At 32.0% G+C, this 11,887-nt stretch overlaps 1 pseudogene; it reads left to right on the top strand.

The window, feature by feature from the left end:
- Positions 1-1,843: 1,843 nt before the first annotated feature.
- LOC115970629 lies at positions 1,844-2,839 on the top strand (annotated as a pseudogene).
- The last annotated feature ends 9,048 nt before the right edge of the window (positions 2,840-11,887 follow it).

Genomic DNA, 11,887 nt, shown 5'->3' with positions numbered 1-11,887 from the left:
TTTTTTAAAAAATAAAGCTAACTTTAATAAATGTGTTGGATCCATAATAATAGTGGCATCAAAGTCTCGGTCGTACACATAGTATTACTCATTATCATGGGTCAATAAATCCACATTGAAAACCCCTTTTTTTGTACAGCAAAAAAAAAAAAAAAAAAAAAAAAAAAAAAAAAAGTAAAGCTAACAATGCATCATTGGGTTGTTTTGGAACTTATGAGTTTGCCATTGGATTAGGAGTGTCAATTCGTATTCGCGTGTCAGGTTCGTGTCATGTCAACTCATGAGTAGCCGACTATATGAGTCAACACTAACTCGACATATTCATTAAATGGGTCAGTCGTGTTGACCTGTTTATTAGATTTTATCAAAATGAAAAAAAAAAATTATGAAAAAACAAACAAATAAATATTTTAATATAAAATTTAGAATTAACGAGTAAATGCATCACAAATAGTCATTCAAAACTAAAGCATATCTCAATATCACAAATAATTAATCACAATATACAAAGAAAATAAACCACAACAACTAATAAATTAATATTTCTTGGGTTTGAAGGGTATATTGATAAAATACCATTAAATTAAATGGGTCAAACAAGTCAAACAGGTTCCATATGTTGAACACTAACCCAACCCATTTATTAAACGGGTCAAGTGTGTCAACTTGAATATGACACGAATCCATTAACCCTCAACCCATAACCTACTAATTTCGTGTCGTGTGGTGTCAGGTTCGCGGGTCGTATTAAATTTTGTCACCCATACATTTGATTGACATGATTACACAACGTAGTGCAAGAGATTATGGTACAAACTTATGAGTTTGTACCTTCGTCCTAATCATGTGGTCCTAATGTTTCACTGACCTCTTATTTCCAAATTTAGAGCCACAGCTTTCGTCTTTGCCCTGCTACAATTTAAATGAGCTTCAGTGACTTCTATGCATATCTCCTTCGAAACTGCCATTAGTCTCTAAACAAGTCTGGCATCAACCTGACTTCATTTTTGTATTGTCAATCTTCTGTGAGAATTGTGAAAGTATTTAGGGGCATGTTTGGATAGTTATTGTCAGTAAAATCATTCACAAAAAATAAAAAATTCTATCGGCCAAGTGGATAATTAATATATTTAATTATATACAATTAAGACTAGATTTATTTAAAATTATTTATATCACAGTTTAACTACAGTCAAACTCCAGTCTAATTTCAAAAATTTTGAATCTCTCACTGTTTTAAAAAAATAATTTTTGAACAGTACCAAATTTCAAAACTATAAGTAATACATAGTTGATGAGGCAATGGCTTTGGGTGGCAGAAGCGGAAATTTATGTGGGTGGTTGTAAAAGAAGCGGAGAGAGTGGAGAAAAAAAAAATTTAAAAAAAAAAAAAAAAAAAAAAGAGTGGGATACATGTTTATATAACAAATGGACTAACCAAAACAAGGGGAAAAAAAAAAAAATCTTTAATCTATAATTTAACTAAAATTTTATGGAGGTCAATGATAATCCTTCGAGTAATCATCTAGACAAGCACATCCACACTAAATTTAAAACTACTTGCTGAACAAATAATATTGCAGGCCTTGTCGCCTTGGCCTCCCACTTTATAATATCACTCTGGCCTAACTTGTGATGTTAGCAATCAAATAAACTTATGGATCAAGTAATAATAGTCTAATATATCTAAGAATCCACTAGATCACTAAAGTATTAAATACAAAATTGACATGAAGAACTGTATCACAAATAAATTAAAAACCACATGAAGTCATGAACCATCTATAATCTACAATGTCAAACTATCTTTCTTCAACCCCATCGTCAACAAAATCAGTACACCATGTCCAGAAACCAAACTGCACCACCAAGTTCCACCATTGATCCCTATGAGTACCTCCAAATTGTCCCAAATCATGACAGTACTGATCATCACAATATTACTGGTACCTCCCCTATCATCACCAAAGATGTCACTCTCAACCCAAATCACAACACCTGGCTCCGCATATTCCTACCAAGTCAAGCACTAGCTAGTACCTCCAAAAAGACCACAAAGTTTCCTCTCATTGTGTACTACGTAACATGGTAGAGGCTTTATTTCTTCAAGTGCTGCTTCCACTATGAACAATGACTTTTGCTCCAACATGGCACTTCAACTCGCCGTCGTGGTCGTCTCCGTCGAATACCGCCTCGCTCCCGAGCACCGCCTTCCTGCGGCGTACGATGATGCAATCGAAGCATTACATTGGATCAAATGTACACATGAAAAATTGTTACGTGACTTTGTTGATTATTCCAAGTGGTTTCTAATGGGTACTAGTGCAATATAGCCTATCAGGTAGGGCTACGTGCATCTACATCCGTTGATGATTTTAAGCCATTGAAGATCAAAGGATTGGTTTTGCACCACCCATTCCTTGGTGGGTCACAGAGAACTAAGTCAAAGCTGAGATTGGTCAACAATCCGGTTTTGCCATAAAGTGTTAGTGATCTTATGTGGAAATTGGCTTTGCCAATTGGGGTTGACCGCGATCGTGAGTATTGCAATCTAACGGTGGGTGGTGGAACTGATCATCACTTTGATCAAATTAGAAAGTTGGGTTGGTGGGTTTTGGTGATAGGCTGTGATGGAGACCCATTGATAGACCGTCAGATGAAGCTGGTTGAGATGTTAAACAAGAATGGTGTTCAGGTAGATGCGTAGTTTAATAAAGGAGATTATCATGGAGTGGAACTAATGGATGCCACAAAAGCTAGTCCATTGTTTGAGTTCCTTAAGCCACTTCATAAAACCAAGGTTTGCTTTGTGGAGGCCATACTACCGAAGATATTTTAAAGTTCTCTATTTTTAAAATATTTTGTAGAATTTACGTATCACTATTCAAAGGAATTATTATCTTCCTTAAACAAGAGTTGACCCCAAAAACTAGTGGTGCTCACTAAACTTCATAAACCACAAAAACCACTCGCAAAATAGTATAACCGCACCGCACTACACTACAAGTAATAGTGCACCACACCACACCACACTGCATGGTGCAGTGCCGTTTGCGGTTTTATAATAAGAAAACCGCACAAACCGCACCACACCGCATCCTCTCTATATATTAATATATTTATTTATTTTTAATATTAAATATATTATTAATAGTTTAATAACCCTAGTTTTCAAAAAAAAAAAAAAGTTTAATAACTCTAGCAAGTGTTGACTAGAAAAGCCAACCCAAAATAAAGAAAAACTAGCTCAATAATTTAAAACTTGGCCCAAAAAAAGGGAAAAAATAGTTTTGGGCTGAGTAAGAAAAGCCCAAAATTTGAAAAATATACAGACTTCAAACAATATTTTATACATAGTATCGCACATGTGATTGCAAAAATGAGATGCGGTGCGGTTATAGTTTTGGCTAAATTCTAAACCGCACCAAACCGCACCGCACCACACATGTGACTGCAAAAATAAGGTGCGGTGCAATTATGATTTTAGCTAAATCGCACCGCAAAGTGTGGTGTTAAAAATGACCCAAAATCAAATCGCACCGCACCACACCGCACCGCACCATGAACACCCCTACCAAAAACAAATTGGATACATGCATGTCACATGGCTGAACCTTATTGGAATACACTTGCACAATAATAAGTTTTTTTTTTTTTTTTTTTCAAATGGGCTCGTGAAAATTATTTTCATACTACATAGGTTGGACTTTACCTAACTCCTCCCTCACTAAAAATAAATTTGGGTCCATAGTCGTATAAACCTCAGCACACAAAATGGGCAAAAAACCCATTACGAAGCTAAAAGCCCAAGATCTCTCAGCCTAGTTAAACCGAATTCAAAAGCACAAGCCTATATCCTTTCCTTCTCATTAAACCACACGACATGAGCTACTAACAAATTTCCGTGGTTTCCTTCACATCACATCACAAAATAGGCATATAAGCCCAAAGAAAAGGAAGTAAGGCACACAACTCACTTGGAAAAATGCCTTCGGCCATAAAAGATCGGCCCATTCCCAAAACTTCAATCTACAGAAAGAAACAAAGAAGCTCAGCCCACTACGAAGGCCCACTTGAAGCCTTGAAAGAACTAGCTAATGTTGGTTTTGTTTCACTTTAAATCAAATTAGACTGGCTAACAATTGGACTAGTGACACCAATCCATAGAAGAAAGACTTTTTTTTTTTTTAGAGAGAGTTTCAACTTATAACGTTTGCTCTTAATGATAGTTTTTTTTATCATCATATTAAGACATCAATTGATTTTTTATGTAGACAGGGATTGAATCTCAGATCTTTTATTCAACCATAAAAAACTTTACCAGTTGAGCTAACTGAAATCCACTAGAGCAGACTTAAATGCTAAACAATGTACTTTATTTGACAGTTTTCTTACCTTCACTAATTAGGAATAGAGACCAAATAGCTTGAAGAAAACAAACTTATATCTTAAGCAAAAGACTAGCAAGAATAGTCAATCCTCATTGCTAATTGGTTTAGAGTCCATCCATGTCTACCAATTTGATTCTTGCACTTCTAAAACACGATAAAATGAGGGTATTACTATTAGCACAAGTACAACAAATATAAAAGAGAGAAAACCATATAGCTATAATAATAGGTGGGATTCATCTCTAAACACCTTGCTCTTCAACTCTTCCATAAAATCCACATTAAAAAAAAAAAAAAAAAAAAAAAAAAAAAACCTCATCCATAAAATCCTCTCTCCAAATCCACTAAACCCAGCTTTCTTAGAATCTTAGAATGTCTCACTATACAACCATTTCTTAAGCGTGTCTTAAGCTTGCACACGGCTATACACTTTTTCTCTCCCTTCAACCACATTGAGTTTGCCCTCTTTGTCTTATGGTTATTATGGATATGACGTATTTGTCATAATTGAATTTGTCTATTGCATGGATCTACTATTACATAATGACATGCAGTGGCTATTAGGACTTCTTTGAGTTATTTACCGTTGGACCTTTTTTTATACTAATTAATCGCTGGATAAGTCATATATATTAATTTGTGGTTGGAATTCTTTTGTGTTAACTCATTATTGCAGGTGATTATTTTGACCATATTAAAATTAATTAGGCCTACGGCTAGTTCTTTGTTTTGCGGCAAGAAAATACACCAGTAGGTAGTAGCCATTGTTATCTTTCTCTTGGGCCAACGTTGAGTTCCAAGCTAAACTCCCAAGTCTTTAAATCATTTGTGTCTTCAGGACTTGGGTGGCTTCTTGTATTTGTTTTGACTTGTGAATAATAAGTTTGATTTATAGGCATATAATATATGGAATTGTATATTGTTTTTTATTAGTAACTAAGCCCTTTATTGTATTTGTTGTTAAGTTTTCAATTGTTTGTAAATGCTTGAATGAGACTGAGAATGTTAAATTCATTGTAGTGGTTAATTAGAGAAATAGCTAAACATGAAAGATTTATGTTACAAATGATAGCACTTAAAAAAATTTAAAAATAAAAATAAAATACTTGTTACCCGATAGCAATCTATGCCACTTGTATAAATGGATTAAAATTTATAAAGAAGACTTGCTACACACAAAAACCTACCGTTTGTGTAGTAAACCAAAATAAATTTTATAAAATCTTAAATTGATTATGAAACTATACTATTGCGTAAATTATTTCAATCTTTTATGTTACTATTTGATAAAGAAACCATTGTTTGAACGTGCAATAGGCTTGCAAAAAATTTGAAAAAAAAAAATCTTAAAAAATTTAGATATTAAAACTTTCAAAAGGCTAAAAAAAAAAATTAAAGAATCAAAAGATTCACTCACAGACTAGAAATGATTGAAACAAATATATATGTGTGTGTGTGTGTGACTACACAATAGAGAAAGATGTGTTATTTTCAAAAAAAAAAAAAAAATCATAACTATAACTGTTGAAATTTGCCAAATAGTTTCAAAAAAAAAAGAAAAAAAATTAAAGAATCAAAACATTCAATAGAACAAAATAAAAAACTTACCACTAATGTTTGCGGAGAGAATCTGGTCTAAAAAAAAAAAAAAAAAAAAAAAAAAAAAAAAAAAAAAAAAAAAAAACAGAGTATTAAGGATGAAACCCAGATTGTGCGAAGGGTTTGGTTAAGTTGAATCCACCATTAGAAACTTATGAGAGAAACGAATTAGTGAGAGGTTAAAGGGGAAGGTCTGTGTTTAGATGAGAACGAAGAGACAGAGGAGGAATTGTCGAATGGTTAGGAAGGAAGAGACGTTGTGAGAAGAGAGAGTTATAGAAAACGTATTATCGGGTTTTTTTTTAAGTGACAGAGAATTTTTTTTTCAGGTTTTATATTAAAATTATAATTTTTTTTATTTAAATAATGCTGACGTGGAAAATTGTGGGAGCTTCAAAAGTTTCGGTTTTATATATATAGACTAATCGCTAACCCGTGCGATGCACGGGAAACTTTTGAATGTATTGTTTTACTAATTTCTTCTGTATGCAATTATTGAAATAAAGTTGCAGCATTTTCACAGTGATCAAACATCTTCTTTTCTATTTCAGCACTTTTGTTGTATCGAAATAGAGAATAACACTAAAAAATAATTAAACCATCCCAAAGCCTATAATTCTCAAAGTTGAAAGAGAGTCCTAAATTTCGTTTAATTCCATTAACTGCTTAAGTCAATAGGTATGAATAAAGAAATTAACTGCTTAAGTCAATAAGCACATTTGTTTCGTAACACCTTTTTTTTTTTGAGATACCAAATAGAATGACTTTTTTTCAGAAGTAAAAAACCATGTACAAAGGTAAAGACCTGGGCACACAGCCCAGGCTAGTTCGTTAGCCATACAAATTATGAAGAAAAAACATACAAGGCTTCCCTCTAAACCAACAAAACAACGAAGACCCATCTACACCATAATCATGTTTGCTTGAGTGGACGAGAGCATCTGATATGTCTCCAGCAATGCTAGAGCTACATCCAAAATGACTTTAGGTTGTGTCTGAACTTTCTCAAAGTATGCTTTTTTCCTTACATTCCAAATTTCCCAAATCGTTGTGGCCCACAGTTTCAGCTCCTTCTTTGACAGTTCAACTCCTTCTTTGTTTTGTAACACCTAATTTACTATAATTAGTAAAAATCTTAACTCAAGAAGATTCAATAGAAAGTAGGAACACATTGATATCAATTTAGTTATTAAAAAAAAGTCTCAAATGATGGCAATTGTAAAACAACATTCTTCTCAATGAGTTTATAATTAGACACATCTATTGTAGAAGCAAACATATATGATGTCTTGGAAATAAAATTGATAGCCTTCTTCATGGACATACAAGGCCCTAGATTTTTGGGTTTTACATGTTGCCAAAAAAATAAACGTTTTTAAGGTATATTGTAGAGACAAATCACTAAGATCTTTTGCAATTTAGAATCACTTGGAAATAATTTTTTTTTTTTTACATTAAATTTAAAAATCATAAAATTATACATAGACAAGTTGGATATTGTATTTCCATGCAGATATCTAACAATTTCACTAATACAAATCTGCCAAAAAAAAAAAAAAAAACAGCAAGACAAAGTGTTATCATACAACCACAATTGAATTGAAGGATTGTCAGATTGGCATGTTGAATCTCAAGAGTCAAGATATCACATAATCATTTGGTATCTAAGAATTGTATAAATATTGGACTAATAGATCCATTCGTATCAATCTTTGTCAAAAAAATATAAAGTATCTGGAATATGCAGTAGAAAAATGTAGTTATAATACATTTGAAATCACCAACAATTATCGTTTGAATAATAGTACTGACTTTATAGTTTTTATTTATTTATATCATGTAATATATGCATAGATGTCTAAAAATATGGTAGGAGAGTAAATCAAAAACTAAAATATGATGATGAAGCTCATTTGACAATCCCAACTCTTTTTTACAAATCAAATAGAAGCAGCAAAATAAAAGAAGCAAATTTTGTGATGCTGATCTTGCCTTCTTTATCCATCTTTAGGTGTTTGGAACTTTTCTCTACACCTACACATCAATCATTATGATTAACCTATCACTGATTGTAATTGGTAAAAAATCTAACAGCCCAAGAGGATTTAACCATATGCCAAAAGAGTAACTTCGGTTCCACCTCTGGGTAGCTTTACTTTGTTTAACCCAATTGTAGTGTTTTTTTTTAATGTCCTAGAACTTTTTAAGAACACCAACTAATCCAATAAGCTTTTCATATAATTTTAACCCAGCATGAGATCAAAACTCTAACAATGCTTGCAAATCAAGAGGCACAAAACCAAAGTCTTTTGAGTTTAATTTATAGAACCAAAATCAGCAAAATTAAATCTCAGTACAAACCATGACAGAGCAAACAATAACAAAAGTAAATTTCAACACACAGTCCATTACATAATCAAAAAACTTAAATTAAACACGCATAATGACCCCTTTCAAAGTGCAATTTACATTTCATAGTTACAATTTAAAAATTTTAAGAAATTCTCACCCTAAAGTTAGGTACTATGTAATTAGAGATGATCATTAAAAAATAAAGCTTCATATATCACACAACTATAAGCTACTACAAACGTATGTGATTGCAACTAACGAATTTTGACAATTGCCTCAAGTAGAAGTGAAATCGTAAAAAGATGCTAATACTAAATGCAATAAGAGAGCAATTAACTAACAACACAAATATACATCAAAATTGGATCTCACATCAAACATTCATTTTTAAATTGCTACACTTGCCATTTACACAGTATTTATTAAAAAAAATACTTAAACCTTGAATTAATACCCAGTCAGAACTGGATAGAAAATTCCTTTCAGAATAACCTCTGATTGGATCCCTTTTTAATGCTTGCCTCTCATGAATTCCCTCCCAAAGACTGGAGTTGATCAATGGATACTGCTCCACCCTTAGCCATTGGACCTATTCCTATCTATTTTAACCACTCAAATATTTTAGTTGATTGAAAACAAAGAAATTGTACTTGTAAAGAACTTGTGATTGGTTGCAAGTATCTTCGGAGGGAGATTTCTATGTAGTAGAAGATGAACAGTTTATTGCGAGGCGACATTGTTTCAATCTCTTCTACCAAAAAACAATAATCCTAAACAAAATAAAATCCAACCCAAATACCCAAAACAAAATCAATTCTAACCCAAAGACCTTAGTTCAAACAAAATCTAACCCATATTCAGTTTTTATTACCAAATTGTGTTTTTTTTTTTTTTTTTTAAAATTTACCAATAGTAGTTTAGGTAGTCTGATGTTGGCGAGCGACTGGCTTGCCGGTGGATGATGGTCTAACACTCCTATGATTCCTCTCTCAATCTCTTTTGTCTGTTTCTTTATAGTTACCTACACTCATTTGCCTATTTTGTGACTAAATGATTCGGTTTCTTTTTATTTCTATACGGTGAAACAATGTCTTTCATTGAGTCATAAAGTTTAGCGTTGGGCAAACCAAAAAAAAAAAAAAAAAAATCCTTGAGCAAATATTCAAAATCCCACAATTTCACTTCATCTCTACAGAGAAATTGAATGATTTAAATCTATTAACAAAAATATTTAATAAAAATAGATCATAAGTATTTGCATTAAGTGAATAAAATTATATTATAACATAAAATATAAAATTTACAAAATGGAAACATAAGAATAGAGTATTTTAGAAGACTCCCTTTTGTGATCTACTCTCCACATCTTTGCAAAATTGAACCACCAAGTCAGAGTCCCGCAGCGGGACAAAAATAAAATATAAAACCATCCAGATTTGAAAATCTATGAACTGCTTATTCAAATATACGTAAGACATTTGGACTTTATAGATCATTAGCTTTATATAAGGACATTACCTTCCTTTCATATATACAATCAAGATACATGAACGCACCAAGCAATAAGTTTTAATGAGTCTAAACTTTAAACAATGAAAAACCATAAACAAACCTTTTTTTTTTCTCATTTGTCTCCCAAAGCGTTGCCGCCAAACAATGCAAACTTCCTCTTTCAAGGTTTGTAAGCCACTAAGAGCTTATCTACTGATTTAAATCCTACTTTGCCAATTGGATTTAAGAATGCTGACTGTGGCATCTAAGAGTGTGTAGGAAATGGAATCCCTAGAGCCGAAGGATGAATTCTGTTGCCTTGTGAGTGATTTTTGAGAAACCTGAAAGCACAATAACTCATGAAAACAAAATAAATAAATAAATAACTAAATATCATAGATAAAAAAGAAAAAAAAAGGTTGAAGTCAAATGGACTTACCCCTCCATGTGCAAGAGTAATGGCCATGGAGACATATAACTTTTCATTAAGCAATACCTATCAAGGTTTGTAGCAAATTCAAGAAATTTCATTCAAAATGAAGCAAGAACCATCCAAAATTACAATGAAAGAAGTCCATAACTTAGAGACAAACAACAACACAAAAATGAGAAAGCCCAGTAAATGGGCAAAGATGAACAAAATAAAAATAAAAAGGTAGAGGAAAGTATCAAACCTTGGTGGTGGCGTTGATAAACATCAACAATTGAAGGAGCAGACGACGGCACACAACAAAGAAAAAATGAGCAGCGAGCAATCTGATAATTTGTATGAATTTCAAGTAATATAATTTATTCAGCAATCTAACAACTCTGATTAGCTAAGTTTGATTATACTTTTAGCAATATATAAAAGTATACCTTATCATTCGGCAATTTTGTAAATTATCAAATAAATTTAAATTGATTGAGAATGGTTTAGAATAATATTATACCGTGATGTTATGGTTCATAATATAATATATTAAAATTTATAAGATGTTTATGGTTATTGTAAATCTAATAGAAGAATCCTAGGAAGAATTGAAATCAAATAGAAGAATCCCAGGAAACCAAAAATACAATAAAAATTGCATAACCAAAAAAAGGGAAAAAGAAAATCCAAACCAATGTAAAATGAAGACAAGAAAAACACTATATATCAACTGAAACAAACCCAGAATTAAAACCAAATAGAAGAATCCCAAGAAACCAAAAATCCAATAAAAATTGCATACAAAAAAGAGGGAAAAAGAAAATCTAATAACAAAAATTTCATGATTCTTCTTTGCCACAGATTTGACAACAAAGGAAGAAGAAGAAAACATGGAAATCTTCAAAGAAAAAAAAAACAAAAAAAAAAAACTTAAATCCAAAGCAACCCACAACCACAAACCAACAAAATTCCATGAAAAAAAAAAATATATATATATATATATATATATCTAGGGTCACAAACTAACAAAATTCCATAAACAATTGAAGCGGATAGAGAGAGAGCAATATATAGAAATTAAGGAGAGTAAAAAAAAATTTTTAATTACCTCAAAATAATTTGCCGACATAGAATATGATGGGCTGGATTGAGCGACGATGGAGAGGCAAAGAGAAATCAATGCAGTGGCGATGATCCATGGTGGCAGCGGCGGCAGGAGGATCTGGGTTTTGGAGTGCCAGCGTTTATTAGAAAACAAAGAGGTTTGGGGTTTAGCACTTTGACTGTAACGTGAAGGCTGAAGAGGGAGTTGTATAGTTGTAGTGGGTTTCTAAATTGATAAATTTTAATATAATAATAAAACGTTAAAAATAATTTAAAATAAATAAATAAAGAAGAAAGAAAGGTGACGAGAAGGTTGGGGGAGTTGTATACTTTGGGATTCTAAATTAATAAATTCTAATATAATAAAAAGTTAAAAAGAATTAAAAAAAAATGACGTGAAAAATTATGGAGTTGGCAGAGGTTTCGGTTTTATATATATATAGACAAGTATTATTCTCATGCGATACATGGTTTGATGAAAATTCATATGTAAGCCATTTAAAAAAAAGTAATAATAAATTCTAAAATAAGTAAGTAA

This window comes from Quercus lobata, chromosome 12 (genome assembly GCF_001633185.2).
Source record: "Quercus lobata isolate SW786 chromosome 12, ValleyOak3.0 Primary Assembly, whole genome shotgun sequence".
NCBI classification, from domain to species: Eukaryota; Viridiplantae; Streptophyta; class Magnoliopsida; order Fagales; family Fagaceae; genus Quercus; species Quercus lobata.
This window is presented reverse-complemented; position numbering and strand designations above follow the sequence as displayed.